Raw genomic sequence first — 19977 nt, 5'->3', positions numbered from 1 at the left:
TGGATCTTCACTTCCTGCTCAATCCTTTATCTTAACAGGCAAGCTTCCTCTGATTTGGAACAAAATAAAAACAGGCTGGTCTTCCCTGCCTGTTAGGTACCTACCCTGCCAGGTAGGTACTAAAATTGTTTTCTTCAAAACAGTTCTATTTGATGCTTTCATTCTGATGTTCTTACTGGTATTCTAATGATTCCAAACTTCTTAATATAAAAATCCTCTAGGAATGTTAGGTTATATAAGTTACAGTAACTATAACTGAAAACTTTGCTACTATGTTTCCCATTAAACTTAACTGTGGCTACCTCAAAATGTCAGGTCATTTCAGTGCTGTATGCACTGGGATTCCAAGCTTTCCTTCTTCATGGGGACTTTATAAACAGCTGAATTTATGAGCTGTATAAACGTGACATTTTATATTCCGTTCCTAATCTCCTGTGAGAATGATGCTGATTAGTAAGGGTAATTGAGATTTTCTAGAAGGCTGTTTCAATAATGCACTCTTAAAAATTAACATTGAAATAGAACTGTTGTAACTATGTGGTAAACTTAGGGAGATTGGTTTAACATCTATGTAGATTGTCTCATTTGTGTGTGTGGCTAACACTTGTCATCCCAATCCAACAGGAAGCTGTTTTGTGATAGTTGTTACTTAAACTAGATTCTAGTTCAGTTATTTTGACAAAGGTTTTGGTCTTTTGTTTTTGGGGGCAAAAAGTAAGGTTCAAGATTATATGATAGTAATCTTTATAACTGTGGAAAGGGAGGCATAAAGAGGGAGATGCTAATGGGGTTTTAGAAAGTTGCAGGGTCTTTCTATGTGAATGTTTGTTGCTCTTATGTTATTTGTTTGTATATCTAAATAGGCTTTTAGCCAGTAGTTTGGAATATTTCATAATAATGCCATCTGTTATTTGTTTCTTGGATTTTTTAAACCAAAGGTCACTTGATCTTGAAAGCTTTAGAATACTATTATGAGTTAGGTCAATGAATGGGAGTAAATTTTTAAATTTATATGTTGTAAGAAACCATGTGATAGGCATTTTATTTAAATCTTCTGTACCCCTTAAATATTTAACATTTTTTAGGTTGTTTACCTTCTGTTTCATAGTACTTTGAACAGTAGAATTGTGATTGTTGTTTGCCTTACATATTCAAGGCCCTGAGTTTGATACCTTGTTCTACAAAAGAAAGATCGTGATTAGTGAAATTTACATAGAGAATGGCAAGAGTTTGATTTAGTGTAGCCTGGATCTGAGTCCTTGCTCTGCCACTTTCTGCGACAGGAGCATGCATGGGTGTTTGCCTTTCTGGCCTATTTCCTCTCTGCAAGAGGAACGACAGGAATCAGTGATGCCCAGCATACATCTGCTTAAAAGCAGCAGGGAGAAAGGTTCAGTGCCTTGCACCTAGTGGGACTAGACAATCGCCTCACAGTTAGTACGTGAAGTGTCTCAGTTGTTCGGGAGTAAGTTTTTTATTTTGTTTTGTTTTGTTGTTTAAAGCTGATACGCAAGCATATTCTTTGAAATCAGAACTTCTTATAAGCTTAGAAAGTTCTTAGAGTTTAGATTCTTAGACTTAGGACCTGTACTATTATATTTTGGAACACCATGAGGGGTATTTGTAATAAAATTATTATAAAGTAATATTATCCTAATAGTTGGATTATAATAATCCTTATAAACAATCTGTGGTTTTTCTAAGTCAGTAATTGTCCTTATGAGATAATATTAACTTTCAGCTCCATAAATGCAATAAACGTGCTGCAGAACTAGTAACATCTAATGGTGAAAGAAAAATTCCCTTTGTATGTAGATTTTTGTTTTTTTCTGTGGACTTTTTGAAATATGTCTAATTAGAAGAGTAGTATGATAGCCTAAAAAGTTGGAAATCAAGCAGACTGGAGTTAAATTGCAATTTGGGCATTCATCAGCTGTGGGACTTAAATTACTAGTCTATAAAAGGTGGGGGTAGTAGTAATGTTTTCCATAGTGCTGTGAGAATTAATCTATCCCCCTGTAAACCTCTTTTTTTTAATACTTATCAAGAACACTGGGAGGCAGTAGCCATTGTTATTGTTGTTTCATTAAATAAAGTTTGTAGAGTTGTGCAGAATGGAGCTTATTAAAGCTAAGTATGTGAAACTACACATACCAAAATTGTTACAAATAATCAAATTTATCTTGTAAAATTAAATTTTAAAAGAAGACAATTAGAAAATAGAATAAGAAAGAATACCATGGTGTTGTTAGAAGTGATTTAAAATTCTATCAGATAACTAGAGAAACTGAAATTCATCTATTAAGGTGGTATACAGTCCATAGTATATTCTATATTATGTTATGATACCATTCTTCTTGAATGTGATTTCTAAACTAATCTGTTTTAAATGATAAGTATTAGTTTGGGTTTGAATGTTCTTTTTTCCTTTTAGGCAAATTGAGCTGGCCCAGACAGCAGAGCTCTGTAAGGCATGTTGATATTGATTGCTTCTTTGTCTCAGGGGCTATAAGAAATATAACAGATCTCAAAGGTCTGTATTCTTGTTTGTTTTAAGAAAGTTGATACATATCAATGTGTGTGTGTGTGTGTGTGTGTGTGTGTGTGTGTGTGTGTGTGTGTGAATTGATAACAATGTATTCTTTGGAAATTATTTTGATTTTTCTTAGTCAAATCTATTCCTTTGTTCAAATTGGCTGGAGCCTATATTCACAAGTGTAGGAAAATTAGAAAACTACTGCTTGGTGTAAGCTGAAATATACAGAGAAGAGTATCTTAAATTGAGGACTGTATTATCTCAAATAGATGAGGATATTTTCTGGATATTTTTCATATCTTTTTATTGTTTGTTAAGGGAAAATTTCTATTATCCTGTGTCTTCAGACTTTCTGTTCTTCTGTTGAAGTAACTCTCCTCTATGAATGTAGGTAAACATACTAATCTTTGGATTTTGATAATTTTATACTCTAGAGGTGAGTCATCTGGGCAGTCTGCTTTTTTTTTTAAATGAAATTTTAGGTTTATGTGTGTACTACTTACTAGTATTGAAACATTTATTTAGGATTTTTCCTTAGTTCTTTCTTGACAAGATAGCTACAATAGTGTTTTCTTTTTAAAGTCAGTTTTTCTCTTATGTGAAAATCCTAGAAAATTCTAGATTCCCAACAAGGCTTTATTTTTGTCCTAGGTAGTTGTGACTTAGCTCTGAAAAGTATTATTTTGAATTTGAAAGAATTAGTTTTAGCCTTGGGACAACTTACCTTCTAGTAAATTGTTCTTTTTTTCTAGTTTATATGGAGAGGCAAGAAGACTTTCTGTGTTATGTGTTTCTTTGTTCTGAGTCTCCTGCCCTCTAAGCCTGTGGTGTTTTACTTGCACATCAGTTTTACAACATTATTGTTGTCTTGTAATTTTATACATAAAAGGAAATGATACATTAAAGTAATGTTCTTAACCAAAGCAAAATCTGGGGGGTCTGAAATTCACATTTGGTTATATGTTAAACATCAGATTTTCATTGCTGTGCATGAATCTCCAGTTTGTTTCTATTGCTATAAAATTAAAAAAAAAATAAAATGGGAGGATAAACGTATTTATATCCGAATTGTAAAAGTCTGTTTATAGTTTTTGTTTTGTTGTCTATTCCTACAATTTGAGCCTGGGATCTGAGTTGTCTGCTTTTCATTGTAAGAAATGAAAAGCCATGGAAAACTGACTCTGCTGATTTTAGATTGAGTCGGTTTACAGAAACATTGCTGGAGCCATGCGTGGTGCATGCTTTTAATCCTAGCAGGTGAACATCAGTGAGTTCCTGGCCAGCGTGGTCTACATAGAGAATTTCAGAAGACCCTGTCTTAAAAAACATTAGGTGATGTTATATGGTGATGCTTTTTAAGATTTAATGCATAAGTGATTAAAGAACAAATATTATATAATTAAAATTGCATGAAAAAATTCCATTACATGACCTTAACATCCTTTTGTACTTAGAAAAACAATTCAATTTTTTTTTCTCACAGGAAAAACAGTGGCTCTGTCAGCAACCATGGCACAGGAAGGTCACCTTTTCATCGTGGTGCTAACATCCAACTGGGGTGGCAGTATTACCAAAATAAAATCCTGAAAGAAGAAGCAGGTACACATGAGTGTTTAAAAGCCATAGTAACCTCTGGGTGGCTTCTGGATATTGCTGGTGGTGTTGGTACCTTAGAAGTACAAGTAGAATTAGAATAATTAAGAATTTGAATTTGAAGGTTTTAATGATGCTAGTGACTGTAGAGAGAATATTTTGTGTATTGTACTAAAAGAAAACTATGGCCTATAGGAAAATGTAGAATACAAGATGAGACATTCAGAAGGCAGAAAGAATTCTGGGATAGAGCCAGGGATGAGATATTTGCCTGGGAAAATGTGACAAGACTGACACATGGTACCTGAGCCCAGGTAAGTAGTCATGTGTCAGAAAGTAGATTTGAATAAGTGGGTTATAATGCACTATGGCCTAGTCAGAGAAGACTAGCTATAAGGCCAAGATATTTGTAAGTATACATATTTTGAGTCTGAGTTTTATTTCTGGGAGCATGGGGCTGGGAAGAAGACCTAGGTCCAAACTTCTACAAGTGACAACTTGAATCACAACAAAATCTAAATCTGAGCAGATGACCAGTGCCTAGTTATGTTTTCTGGAATTGGATGATGGTGTTTTCCTGAAACCCAATCTACTGTGTCTAAATTTAGATTGGGATTGAAAAGCATGGTATGAATTGTTTTCGTATTAACTAAATAAGTTATTAGCCATTTGGCTTATGTCACAGTGAAGACACTGAAGTTTGTGTTCTTCAGTATTTTTAAGAATTTAAAGGTAGACACGGTGGTACCTAGTCCCAGCATTTGGGAAATAGCACCAGGAGAACAGTATTTTCAAGGGAAGGCTACAGAGTAGGGAAACCCTGATTTAAGAAAGGACACAGCCTCTTTTGGAACCAGAATCTAAATGCCTCATTTGAGTGAACTTGTTTTTTAGAAGAAATATTTTCATAGCTGTCTTAGAAAACTAGTCTCTTCACATTCATAAGACCTTTATGTGTCTTTACTACCTTGCATTACAATTTGAAAGAAATTGGGAATCCTTTCTCATTGGTTTCCTTGTGGAATAAATTGTTAAAACCACAAATCTTTAAAAAAAATCATTCTTTTAGAGAAGCATTTACCAGAAGACTGATATATAGCACAGTAGAAAGGATCTAGAGTTGGGTTTTATCCAAGTTACTTTGGTTCCCTGTTTTGTCAGATATAAAACACTGGGATTATTTTATAAAAGACCCAGATGAGGCAAAACAGAGTCTGGGCATCTGGATTTCTTTTCTGGAATTAGTCTTTCTTGATTGTAATCATCTGCTTACACAGTGTATTGGGAAGCATAATTGTAGGCACACATTTATACTTTATATATATAATGAGTTTTTCAAGTTTTCTAAGGCTTTTATTAGCTGTTATCTGTTTTCAGAATATTTTGAGATTTAGTGATTTTTGTCAGTAGATCATGGGGTAACTTTCTTAACTTGTTTAGGCCTTGCTTCATTGTTTATGGTTAGTTTCTTAAGCATACCTTTGTACAAGGTGGCAGTGGGGTCTCCCTTTCTGGGCTTCTCTAGCTACCAATACTGCTTCTCCTGCTCCTCCTTCAGAGGAACCATGTGGACTGTTTCCTGTGGCTGCCACTTCTGCTATCCACTGGTCTTGTACAAGCATGTTTAAGTTTAGCGGTGGTAGGGGAGTTGTAGGTGGAGCTGAGTGTCGTTTATCACTCCTATCCTACCATAGCCAAGAGCATCCTTTCAGAGGTGCAGGCAAGGGAGAAGGTGAGGGATAAAACCTATGTCTCTCTGGTCTCCAGCCCTCACACCTCGCTTGAGGTTTCTCTTTGTCCTGGAGGGATGGATAGCTAGTTCCTTCAAGCTGGGAATAACACAGTGTCTTGTGGGTAGAGGTACTAGTCTGCTCATGGAAGGACCTGGTCCTCGTGTTTCTTGTGCCCCAACCCATCTCTGTGTTTCATCCTGGGGCACTGGAGAATTGTGGGAACCTTAACTTCCCAGGCTTGGTGTCCATCTAGATGGGATGTGCAGATCTCTGGCAGCAGGCACTTTCTCCACTCTCTATATTCCCTCAAAGCGTGATGACAATATGGTACATGTTGGATAGGGGAAAGGCAATGAGAGGCAATCAGTCTCCCCACCCCCACCCCTGCCTCCTTCTGTCTTGTATTTTGCTATGTTTTTCATTTATTTATTTAATTTTATTTTATTTTTTTTAAAACACTCATTTATTTATTATATGTAAGTACACTGTAGCTATCCTCAGATGCTCCAGAAGAGGGTGTCAGATCTCATTACAGATGGTTGTGAGCCATCATGTGGTTCCTGGGATTTGAACTCAGGACCTTCAGAAGAACAGTCAGTGCTCTTAACCTTTGAGACATCTCTCCAGCCCAGTATGTTACTATGTTGGCCAGATTTCTGCCCATCTGGATCATAATTTCCTCCACCCCAGGTCTACCAGATGTCAAATCTGGACTTTTTTTTTTTTTTATTTAAATGAGGTTTAAGTTGGCCATTTTCCTTAACTTTTCTTTTCCTAAGAGGATTGTCAGCTAGTTGCCTGGTTGTTGTGTATATCACTCTTGGTCTTTAGCATTAGGGCAATGGTGAAGTTGGTATTCTGTTCTCCATGTCACCTTGATTCCTAGTTGACAAGTTGTCCTTTTCATTAAAGCCAAAATTTGTTTTTAGTACAGTACTCATGATACAACAGTGAATAATATGATGGATCAATTTTTTTTTTAGAAAAGTGGACCGATTTTTAATATTTAATGATTATTTATTAACAATTAGAAAATACAACCATTAACCTTTATTTTGTTCCTTCTTTTTTAATAATAAAAACCATAATGAGTTCAAGCAGTTCACTGGCTGTTTTCTTGGTTTTTTAAAATTCCTTATTAAATTATGGTAGTGTTGACCACATATCCCTGTCTTACTCAACAGAATAAATTGTATTAATGAGTGTTAAAGTAAGATGGGCCAGCTTTAATTTTTAAAGTCATTACTTTCTTATTACAATAAAAAGTGGTAAAAAAAATAGATCTTTTCATCTCTCTCTCACTATGTCTTTCTGTCTCTGTCTCTCTCTCTTCCTTTTGGATGATTGTGTTCTTTTTAAAAAGATTTTTAATATCTGAAGAAAAATAAAATATTCGGCTAGGTTTGTTTTGTTTCATTTCACTTTTTCTTTTGATTTTGCCTTAATAAACATAAGGAGGTTGACCTCTCTCTCCAGCCTTCCTTGTTTTCGAGGGGCCATTATGAGTCGTTAGCCTTCTTATGCTCTGTCCTTTTCCTCTCTTCTTTATCTGTCTATCTCTGTCTGTCTCTGTTTATATATCTATCTGTCTGTCTATCATCTATGCTTTAGCATTTTTATTATGTAGCCTTGGATCTCTTGGTTAATTTTATTTAATCCTCCTGTCAGGGTTGTGCTATAGATCACCCACAAGCACACACAATTTTAAATTTTGATTATTATAACAAAAGGAGATTGACAAGTATCTTTTGTTGGTGGTGGTGGTGAAGATGATGGTGGCAGATGTTGCTGCAGTGGCAGCTCTCTTTTTCCCTTTTTCTTCCTATGAAAAGAAAAAAGAAAATATTCGGCTATTTCTATCGTTCCTCCAGCTTTCCTGTCTTGTTTGTTTATATTTAATCCTCCAGTGATGGTAGTCCTGTGTGCATGTGCGAGCATACACACACATAGACACATACACACACACACACACATTCACTACACAACACCCAGGGATGGGGGGCAGTCATGGAGAAGGAAGAACTCATTAGGAAGCATTGGCTTAGACATGTGAGAGGGGTGATAGTGAACCAGAGACTTTGAATGTCAAGCTATTATATTCCGTAAAACTTACAATAACTGTTCTAACAAAGAAATATTGAGTTTTTTCTCCATCTGTTTCTTTTCACTCCACAGATCATGCTGACCCAGAAAGTGGAGATCTGATTGCTGAGATTAAAGGCTTGAGCCACCATGATTATCTGTAATAAAGTGAGGTGTTAGAGCCTGTGGCCTAGTGAAGTGAACATTGGGGCTGGGCGAGTATGGACTCAGAGATGACCAACTCTGTGTGTGTGCTACACTCAGTTCTCTCCTTCCAGCCAGGGATGAGTCTTAGGCTCACAGATTTGTGAATATGAGCTTGCTTTGTTGCGTCCAACATAACATGTTTTCTGATTAGTTTTTTCCTGCATGCTTGCTTCCTTGGTGTGGTTTCGCTTTCTATCTGTGCTGGATTCCTAACCTGCACTGGGGAATCAGAAGCAAGGTCAGAGTCAAAGTCTTTTTGATAAAGAACCAGGAATACATACCAGCACATCTGGGCTGACTGTCCTTCTTCCCAAGGGATGGATCAATCTCAGAGAAGATGGTCCTTCCTCTTGATCTACAGGTAGTACCCTAAATATGGTGCAGCCCATTTTCCTTCTTGCACTGTACACTTAATAAAATTAAGTAAATTAAAGAATGAACTTTCCAGTTATATATTTGTTCAAGCTAGTTAAATTCAACCTCAATACCTATACCTGCCACACACACCTAACTACATCTCCCATGTATGTGTGAGGGGGGTTGCCATGTCTGTTGGTCTGCAAACTATTTGAGAAAGCTTGGTGGCCACAGAGGCTATGAGAAGGGTGTCAGTTGGCCTGGGAATAGAAGAGCAGCCAGTGCTCTTAAATTCTGAGCTATGTCTTTCCAGTGGACAGTTTTCAGCATGAAATCAGTCATAATTTTAGTGTGAATATATTACAACTCATTGTCCTTTAATATATGTAAGAATAACTAGTTTTGATGATGGTTCACTTTTCTTAACCTTGATAGTCAAACTAGGACAGACTTGCACACTACCTAACTATTGGGGAGATAATTGATGTGGAGAAAAGGAACTTGTCTAGTCAGTAAAGTGTTGCTGTTTTTTTGGGGGGGTTAATAATAGAAATTGTATTTTGTCTATATATTTTATTACAAGTTCTTGTTTTGATTCTCATTTTATTTCAAGGGTACTCTCTAGATCAGTAGAGCCTCCTTACAAGTCACCACATGTAAATTGGATTTACATCCCTATCATCTAGAGGATAGCAAGCACAGAGAACAGCAAAGACAAAAAAGAAAGGACAAAGAACTCAGAGGGTGACACATTAATCACTTTGGGTCATTTTTTTCCTGTTTTACCTTGACTCTGACTTCTAACAAAAAGAGAACATCAAGAAGAAGAAAATGAAAGAAACAAACGTCTTTGGAGCCCTGGTGTTGTCGTCAAAGTTTTAAAAGACAGAGAGGAGTTGTGAAAATCAGCTTGCTTAGTGGAAGTCCGCAGTGTTATATAATCAGTACCATTGTGCTTTATCTTACAGAAAGTTAAACATGGCCTGTGGTCACACAGTTACTAAAGAATTGAACTGTAACCTACAATTCTTTCTCTCTCTCTCTCTCTCTCTCTCTCTCTCTCTCTCTCTCTCTCTCTCTCTCTCTCTCATAAAATTTGAAATTAAACTACATGTACAATGAAAAAAGTGTGGTGCTGTGTGTCTTTAATCACATGACACAGAAGATGGAGGCAGGCCTGATCTAGGTACTGGTCTCAAGGGCTAAGCACCCTCAATTAATGAAATGAAGAGAAAAATAAATAGATATAATTAACCTTGAATTAAGGAAACAAGTAAAGAAACAAAGTAAGGCAATACTGGGTGGCCTGGCTTGGAGAGAGAGAGGGAGAGGAAGGGGGCAGAGGGAGCTAGAGAGAAGTGATGATGATAATCAGAGTGGTTAGAGGGACTGACCTTGTCTTCTCTGCCTTCAAAGGCTCATGCCATCATCCTCAAGCCAGCCTTCTTCCTTTGGTCCTCCCAAGGGTCAGCCAGGCATCAGATGCAGTCAGAGAGAAAATTGGGAACCTCGTGGAGATTCTCAATTGAGGTCTCTCTGGCCCCTTGAAATAAAGCAAACAGGTAGACAGTCTAGTGGTGTGAAAGGAACAGTTGGGATGTTGTTGGTGATGGGAGTACATACATTCTTTCTGCCCTTGTAGACCCTTTGTTCCTGGCTTGGAGAGATCAATGTGCAGGGGAGCATAATAAGAGGAGGAGAGATCCTGAAATGATTCCAAGAGTCTAGAAGTGTCAGATAAAAAAATAGCTTAGAGCTTGTGAGACAGTGTGCTACTCTAGTGGGGAGGGCTCTGGGTCTCTGCTCACTGCTCACCACCCAGTGTCATTTTGGTTTCTCATGCTATCAAGACAGGGGATCAAACAATCAATCATCTGGAATGTAAGGAGAGAGAGAGAGAGAGAGAGAGAGAGAGAGAGAGAGAGAGAGAGAGAGAGAGAGAGAGAGAGAGAGAGAGAGCCTGGAGTCAGTCCCAGCAGAGGTGTTTTTTTCTTCTTGGTTTTTTTCTTGAGGTAGTGGAGGGAGGAAGAGCATCAAAAATTTAGGGGTGCTGTATAATAAAAGGTTTATTTATCTAAGTCTAAGTTACTATGCTAATGTAGATCTGCCCTTTGTGTTCCTCTGAAGCCAGAGACTGCAGTCTCAGGCACTTAGCACTTCACCCAAAAACAGCAGGAGATTAAAGGATTAGTGGCTAGAGCCTTTTCCCCATTGTCCAGATGCCTTTTGCTTGTCAGTCTAGGGTGAAGTGAGGAGAAATAAACTTCTATTGAGCCAGGAGAAGAGAATAATACTTGCAGAAAGAAAAACTTTTACATAGGTGAATATGCATAATCTCACAGAAATTCATACATACAGCTCCATACATATTTTCCTGAAGTAATCTGGGCCCAGCTTGCATGTATTCTCACAATTCATACTTATACATGCATACATTCTCACAATTACATACTTACACACACATCCATACTTACATATGCATATGGAGCAAAAGACCAGCACCAGTGCAGAAAGAACTTACTCATTCTGTATGAAAAATGGACTCCAGTATTTATTACATCGAGAAAGAAAAAGTTTCCACCTTTTCAATGCTAAATGAATCAAATCCATATTTGTAAGAAAAAGGCTTTGTTTCTCTTAATGGGACCTGTCCTGTCCCACGGTAAGAAGACTGCCTGTTCCTTCTGCTTTCTGCAACATCTTCTTTTTTCCTCTTTCCCTCTGCATCCTACACATTGTTCTCTTAGTTATTTACGTTATCTATAGTTTCTAAGTTATTCCACTCTGCATTCACCTAATCTTGTTCTCTTCTGACTAAAAACTTCTTAGTTCAGTTCTTCTCTCAGCTCTGTTCCTCTCCTAAATTCTTCTGCCCTGACTTCTCTTGTCCTCAGCCCTTAAACATCTTTCAGAATACATGATCGCATGTTACAAAGTTCATCACAAGTTCACACAAAATACCGTCATAAATTGAAATAGAAGTTTACAACAGAGAATATTTACATGCATATACATTAGGAGTAATTATCTAGCTAGACATCTATTATTTCTCTTCTCTACATTATAAGTAAAGTTTTGTATAGATAAACCCAGTCAATATTTTATCTCTTAACACCTATTATATATCCAACTTCCCTTTTCATGACCTTTGGTTAACTGTTTTTTTTGTTTTGTTTTGTTTTGTTTTTTTGAGACCGGGTTTCTCTATGTAGACCTGGATGTCCTGGACTCACTCTGTAGACCAGGCTAGCCTTGAACTCAGAAATCTGCCTGCCTCTGCCTCCCAAGTGCTGGGATTTCAGGCATGTGTACACCACCACCAGCAGGCAGGTTAACTGTTTTACAGCCTCTTGGAATGTGCTGAGTAGGAGAAAGTCTGATTGCCATCTAAGAGCAATTAACGGGTGACACTTGGGAGACTGGCAGAGTTCTCATTTTAGTTGTAACTATCAGAAAAGGACCTAATAGAAGTTCCACTATTAAAGAGCTTAATAATCACAGATATAATTTTAGGAACTCTTATAGGATCATCATTAAAACTAAAGTCATCTATTTGTCTACACAGCATCATTATAAGACTTCGTGGATCTGCAGAGATCTGCTCCAAAGGGGTGTGTTATTACTTATTGATTATTATAAATGCATAATGATAACAGGAAAAACATATAAATAGCAGGAATCTTTCCTAAAATTAGTCCCCCACTCCTGACAGAGTGAAATAATAGCCAGACACATGTCAGGACATTTTCTTCAGTTTCTCATATGAAATCTGAGGATTTACATGACTTGAAAGACAGATCAAAATAAATAGAGTAGTGGGAGGTGGGCTTACCAGGAAAAGGTACATGGATTCAAGAATATGAACATTTTTGAAGATATACTTTAAAATGCAAACCTACACAATTGTGAGATATTTCATTTTAAACATCAGAGATAGAAGACCCATGGATCCAATGCTGGCAAGTATGATCACAAGGTGTTTTATAGTCACAGGATTTATTTCTTTGTATATGGGAGCCACTGCGTTTATGATTTACCACACATTGGCACATGTCTAATATCCAATGTATAGTTAATGATGTTGTGTTTTATGTTGTACTCATTTGCATAACAAGCAGTTAGTTCCTTTCATTTCAGCTGTAGCTAGTCTTTTACAATGATCCCATTTTATTATTATAATTATTGTTTATTTTATAAGAATTTTCATTTGTTTACAAGGCTTATTAATTTCTGGTTTGTTTATTCATAGTGTAGTTTATTTTCACTTACATCTTTAATGGTCAGTAGAGAAGGATGCGGTTTGGACTGAGGTTGTGTATGAGGCCCAGGACACGAACAAAGCTGTCCTGATAAGATCTCCTTATCTGGCCACTCTATAGCACTGCAGACATGGGCTAGCACATCTTTTCTCTCAAAGAAAATATACTGTTTTGTAAAATGGAGTTACATTCAATCTTTCTTTTCCCTTAGAGATATGAGGAAGTCATTCTTCCTTGGGACTAACATTGTTTTCATGTTTTCTAAGAACTATACAAATTCTCACTTTGAAATCTTTAATGGTTTCCTTAAGACAGCATGTTCTGGGTCTACTGTGTCCATGATCTACTTCCTTCGCTGTCTTGGCAGCAGGCTGCTCCGGGTATAGGAACTTCTGTCATACTTTTTCTTTAGTTTTGTTCTTTAGATGTTTTTGAAGATGAGAATGTGGAATGTTTCATGTTTGGAATGCTTGTTTGCAAAATGACTCTGTCTTTACATATTTCAGCATACAGATGAAGAAAAAGAAACAACTACCTAATATTTGTCAATTAAAATAATACATATCTTCCTGTATACTCTGCTACTCAATCCATTATTAGCTGTAGATAAGAAATGAAAAGATTTTACTTTTGTCTAGAGTAGAAGATTGTGAACCAACATTCTTAACTTAGTATTGGTTACAGTGCTGATTACAACCACCATATATTTTTAAATTTAAAAAAAGAGAGAATTATGTGACTTTTAATATCACAAAGGATGGAGCTGGAGAGATGGCTCAGTGGTTAAGAGCACTGATTGCTCTTCTAGAGGTCCTGAGTTCAATTCCCAGCAAGCACATGGTAGCTTACCTGTAAAGGTGCCATCCATAATGACACTCTCTTCTGGTGTGTCTGATGACAGTTGCAGTGTACTCATATGAATAAAAATAATAATAAAAAATCCATCAGAAAGGATTCCTCAGGCAAAAGAAATTACCTTACCCTACCTAAAAATTTTTAGTCCAAACACTACATTTAAGCCCTTTTTTGTTTTGTTTGTCAGTAAATAGCTAGTAGGCAAACCTAAGTTATTGAGAACCTTAATTATTAAACATGATCAAATAGAAAAATGCTTAATTTTACTTCACATTATATAGGGCAGTTTATAATTATATGGCATAATGCTAAATGATATTAACAAATCATAAACTATAAAAATGATTCTGCTTTTTCTAAAAGAAACAGCAGTAATCTTGGGAAATGGTTGAGGAAAAAGGCCACTGAAAATGACCACATAGAAAGCTGTAAGTTAGCCGGGCGGTGGTGGCACACGCCTGTAATCCCAGCACTCTGGGAGGCAGAGGCAGGCGAATTTCTGAGTTCGAGGCCAGCCTGGTCTACAAGAGTGAGTTCCAGGACAGTCAGGGATATACAGAGAAACCCTGTCTCAGAAAAAAAAAATCCAAAAAAAAAAAAAAAAAAGAAAAGAAAAAAAGAAAGAAAGAAAGCTGTAAGTTAGATGACCATGGAGACAGAAATGGAAAGAAAATAGCCTAATAAAAAGCTCAGGGTAGGAACAAATCACTTTTAAAAGGTTAAAAAGGGAAGAGAAACCAACAAGACCATCTTTTTTAAGGGACACCAACTGGCAGACACAACAAAGTCTAAATTGTACTTTAGATTACACCTCATGACAGTGTCTTGCATATATGTAGACTATCTGCACCAAGTTAGATTATAACATGATCTAATGTCCACATGAGATAGTGACCTTTACTGGTTTTCCACAGTACAATAAAATAAGTAAAATGCTATTGTATGAATACTAATGTCATTAAATGAATCTGTGTTCTCCAGAAAGAGACACATGTTAAGGACAGGCAGGTCAGTGCCTTGAAAGAGGGCTGGAGTCCTTCCCTACATCAGTGTCTCAATGCAGCTCACAACCTGCTATTTACCAGCATGAAAACAGGACAATGGTCAGCAAGATTCAGCAAATGATAAAGGACATTTTCAGCTTGTAATATGAAATTTAGGTGCCCAGAGGCCTTAGAAGACACAACCTCATGGATAAGTAAGAAGCACATGGTCTTGTGAAAAAGCCCATGAATTCAAGAAGATAAAAATTTGTAAATACGAGGCTGGAGCACTTAAGAGCACTGACTGAGCTTCCAGAGGTCCTGAGTTCAATTACCAGCAACCATATGGTGGCTCAGAACCATCTGTAATGTGATCCGATGCCCTCTTCTGGTGTGTGTGAAGACAGCTACAGTGAACTGTAATAATAATTACTGTAAAAAAAATAAGTCCTGTAAAAAATAAAATAAATAAAAAATGTTAAAAATAAAATACAAGTCTTCAATTTTATCAATAACACTATATAATCCTCAAATTTATCATACATATGTTGTATGAAAATCTGAATTTTTCCCTAAAAAATTTCGATGATTACCCTATGTAATACTCAATTATTATATTATATTATACATGTAATTTGAAAATATTTAGATTCATCAGAAAATGTTTCCTCTTCATTTTTGATTATATCCTAAATATATTTATATGACTATTATATTATCTGAGTTTATTCCAAAAAAATCTTCAATATTATCAATTAACCTATGTGATCCTCCAATTTATCATACAAATGTTTTATGAAAATCTTGTTTTATCAGAAAATATCTCCACTTCCTTTTTCATTTACATTCTAACTGCATTTGTATGCCTATCATTTCATCTGAGTTTTTCCAACAATTTCTTATATTATCAATTATCCTATGTAATCCTCAATTTTATCACACACAGATTAGATGAAAATATTCAGTATTATCAGAAAATATCTTGACTTCCTTTTTCAATTATATTCTAAAAGTATTTGTATGCCTATATATCTGAGTGTTTTCCAAACATTTTCTGATAAAACTGAATATTTTCATGTAACATGAATCATAAAATTGAGGATTACATAGGGTAATTGATAACTGAAAACTTTTTTGGAAAAAACTCTGATACAAAGATGGGCATAGAAATGCATTTAGAATATGAATGACAAAGAAGTGGAGACATTTTCTGATAAAACTGAAGTTTTTCATACAATATATGTTTGATAAAATTGAGGATTGAATTTTTGATTGATTACTGTTGTATTATTGATAAAATTGAAGATTTGTTTGTAAAACACTCAGATACAAGCCTAGGCAAACAAATGCACTTAGAATATAATTTAAAAAGGAAGTTTAGACATTTTCTGATAATACTGAAGATTTTCATCTAACCTGTGTGTGAAAAAATGATGATTACATAGGAAAAATTTAAATTTTTTTTTAGAAAATAACTCAGATAAAATAATAGGTTTATAAAAACATTTAGGATATAATTGAAAAATGAGGTGGAAATATTTTCTGATAAAACTGATGATTTTCGTATAATGTATGTATCATAAAGTTGAAGATTCCATATGATAATTGATAATAGAAAAAATTGTTGGAAAAAATTCAGATATAATAATAGGCATACAAATGCAGTTATGATATAAATGAGAAAGGAAGTGGAGACATTTTCTGGTAAAACTAAATATTTTCATCTAACCTGTGTTTGATAAAATTGAAGTTTACATAGGAAAACTGATAATATTGATTTTTTTCTAAAAAAGTCTCAGATATATTATAGGCACATAAATACATTTAAATACACATCAATACATGGTAAATTATGCCTCCTTCAAAGGAGGATGTGTGTATCATCAAACCATAAGTTTCTATATGCTTCAAATCTACCTAAAAATAAATGTAGTAAATAATGGAGTTTTGAATAAATAATATCTAATGTAAAGATTTAGAGAACTTGGTAGTTTCTAGTACTCTTACAATGTACTTGGGATTTAAAGAGTTTCTACCAAATTTGGCTATAGATGAGGCTATTGTAAAATTTTGGAAATTCATATTTTCCTAATATCTCAACCACAACATACCCCCTATAGAAGTGGTAAACACCCTGCCCAGACAGCTTTCTTGCACCAGAGTGAGAAGGTTAGTCTCTGCCGCAAGCGTTCCTTCATCTTCTCCTCTGCTGTGCTCCAGCGAAGATCAGTGCAGTCCCCTGGCGCCTTCTACTTGTGGACTCTCTGCTGATGCTACTTGCCAAAATCTACACTTCTAGCTCCCTGTCTGCTTTGTCATCCATCCCTGTGTTTTCCTATCTCTCTCATTCTGAGGGCCACTCAGAACTAAGGAAGTCATGACAGCCTTTACCCCTGAGTGCTTTGCTATCCATACCCCGTTCTCCCACAGTTATCTCAGCAATGTCTAAGCACAGGAGTCCTGAGTCGTGCATTGCTTTTGTCATGTCTCTTCACTCTCTTTGCATTTCTTGATGTTTCCAGTTTCAAAGAGTAGGGAACCAAGAAAATGTACTCAGTTTAGATGTCCCTAATTCTTCTTCATGATTAGATTCAAACTATGAATTTTTATAGAAATATTAGGTCTCATTTCAGAAGATGCATGATAATGAAATTTTCTGTTGTTGGTGACATTAACCTTATATATTTTGAAATGCTGTCTCTCCAGTTTCTCCTAGCAAAGTAACAACTTTTCTATTTGTTACTAGTAAGTATCTTATGGAGAAGTGCCTATGACTACAAACACCTTCCAGCAAACCTCAGATTTCTGCTATAGTAAGGGTCAAAGAATTATTTTATAATCGTATTTTTATATATTGATTGTCTTGCCTTGTACTTTAATTTAAAATCTTTAATTTTCTTTTTTTTAATATACAAGGTCTTACCCTATAGCCCAGGCTAACCTAGAAATGTGTGTAGTATAGCTGAAACACTTGTGAGTGAAGGAATGTAAAACACAACTACTATATAATGTAAAAATATGACTTATCTAATGATGTTGGTCAGAGTTCAATACCCCAAATATAACGACAAAATTGGTGTGTGTGTGTGTGTGTGTGTGTGTGAGAGAGAGAGAGAGAGAGCGAGAGAGAGAGAGAGAGAGAGAGAGAGAGAGAGAGAGAGAGAGAGAGAGAGAGAGAGGCCAGAAAATAATATGAGATCCCTCAGAGTTGGAGTTACAGGCATTTTCAAGATACCCAACTTGTTACCTGGGTGCTAGAAACAGAATTCTAGTTGTCATGGAGATTAGCAAACCCTTTTAGATACAGAATTGCCTTTCCAGGCCAATAAAAGTGTTGCTATAGCAAAAGATGAGATGCAGCATAACTAGAAAAGAAAGAAGATAGGAAAATGACTTATTTGAGATGTAATGCTGGATTAAATTTATTTCAGTAAATAGCTAAGGTAATGTAAGTGTATAGCTCATTCAGTATGTTTATGTAATACTGAGTACAGAGCAGGGGCAGGGCCACATCCAGTCTATTCTTGTTATATTTTTAAGGTTGACGGTATATTTAAAAATTAAACTATCATTGCATTCCTTTCTTATTATCCTTTCCTCTCTTCAGCTTCTACTATACCCACCTCAAAGGGACTAGTCTTCTTTAAATGTGATTATCAAACACACACACACACACACACACACACACACACACACACAAACGGACACGCGCAGGCACACACACACACAATTTACATTTCTTTGGGTTTTGATGTTGTTTGTTTGTTTGCTGGTGCACACCTTTACTTGTAGCATTCAGGAGGAAGAGTCAGGTGCTGCCAACCAGATCCCTAGTGTCACACTGGCCTTTGTGATCCACATGTTTAATCGTGTGTATGTGTCCGCATCTTGGGAGGGGGGCTTGTGTGTGCACATGCATGCAAGTGCCTACAGAGGCTGGAAGAGGACATTGGATCCCCTGGAGTTGGAATTAACAAGATTACAGGCAGTTGTGAGCCACCCAACATGAAAACTAACTTGCGCTCTCCACAAGAGCAGCGTGCTCTTAAACAGTGAGCTATCTGTCCCATGTTCTTACACATGTCCAGTCTGTCATTCTTAGGGCTTTAATTTCCTTCCCACAGTGTCTTTTGTGTTTTGCTTTTTTTTTCATCAGCCTTATCTGCTTATTTTACCTGTTTATTATAATAGTTCCCTGATTGATCTCTTAGCTTCCTTTTAGTTATGTTTTAATGTGTTGTCATAGATGTACATTCTTTAAAAATATTAATATTTACCCTGTGTTGAGGTTGTCTTTTTGTAGAGTTGGCTGATCACTTGGTGGATAACAGAATAGCAACTGAGTGGACTGTGGGACTCTTATCCATAGTTCCATTACCCACGCATCTTCCCATTTATTACTGCTTTATCCATCATCCTCCCTGCGCCCAAGTGAAACTAGATCACTTCTCTAGAGGAATATTGGTGGTCTCTCAGGGCCTAGAACAAAGGCAGCCTTTGCTTAGATGCTTCTTTCACATATCAGTGGGAAGGCATCCTTCCCTAAATCATAAGGATCTACTGTGCTTGCCTTAACACTATCTCTATTTATGTAAGGTCGTTTTCGCGCATGGCTTTTATTCTGTAGTAGATTATAAACCTGTGAGCAGGGATCATGTCTTATTTTGGTGTTCCCCACAGCTTCTTGTACTTGGTATGTGAAGCTTGATAAATAGTTCTTCAACAGTGAGTAAAAAGGTTTATAATGATTTTCTTGATGATTAGTAGAAGAAAATGGAGTAAGTTGGGGTATTTACTGGAGTGTGGCTCAGTGGTAGAACTTGTGTTTGGCAGCCCCGGTGTCAGATACCCACATGACTGTCCAGTTCCTCCTTAAAGAATCTTAAGTGCAATGCTGGTTTGGCTTCTTAGCACACAGGCTTGCACTCAAGAAGACTTGAGTGGCTCCCCTGTCCTGTCACCCCTCAGTGAGCTATTCTGTTATTCCTCATAGTTGTTTTCTTATGGTTCATATATTTAACTGTTGGTTGCTATACACCTTAGTAATTAACTCTTTTTACAAGTGTTTGAGTGGTCAGAGGAGTATATTACATCTGTAGTTTTTAAGATAAAGTATCTTGATGCAACCAGGATTTCTGTAAAATACTGCCTGCAGACTATATAAAATTTCCTCTTCTAATCTCTCAACGGGCACATTTAGTGCCCTCCCCACCTCCAAAATGCCTCAGTTACAAATCAGAAGGCAGGCTTGGTGACCAGGACTGGCAAGCACATTTTAAAGTCCCATGCTGTGGAGTTGATCCATCTCAACTTGAGGTATGTTGTTCTTTCTTATTTAAGTCACTTAAATATGCTCACATTCTCTGACTGTC

The 19977-nt window shown here is 36.3% G+C and overlaps 1 pseudogene; it reads left to right on the top strand.

Moving 5' to 3' along the window:
• The window catches only part of LOC127680453 (ubiquitin-conjugating enzyme E2 G1-like), a 107732-nt pseudogene extending 105198 nt beyond the window's left edge, over window positions 1–2534 (top strand).
• Window positions 2535–19977: the final 17443 nt, after the last annotated feature.

Source organism: Apodemus sylvaticus, chromosome 3, assembly GCF_947179515.1.
Source record: "Apodemus sylvaticus chromosome 3, mApoSyl1.1, whole genome shotgun sequence".
Classification (NCBI taxonomy): domain Eukaryota; kingdom Metazoa; phylum Chordata; class Mammalia; order Rodentia; family Muridae; genus Apodemus; species Apodemus sylvaticus.
This window is presented reverse-complemented; position numbering and strand designations above follow the sequence as displayed.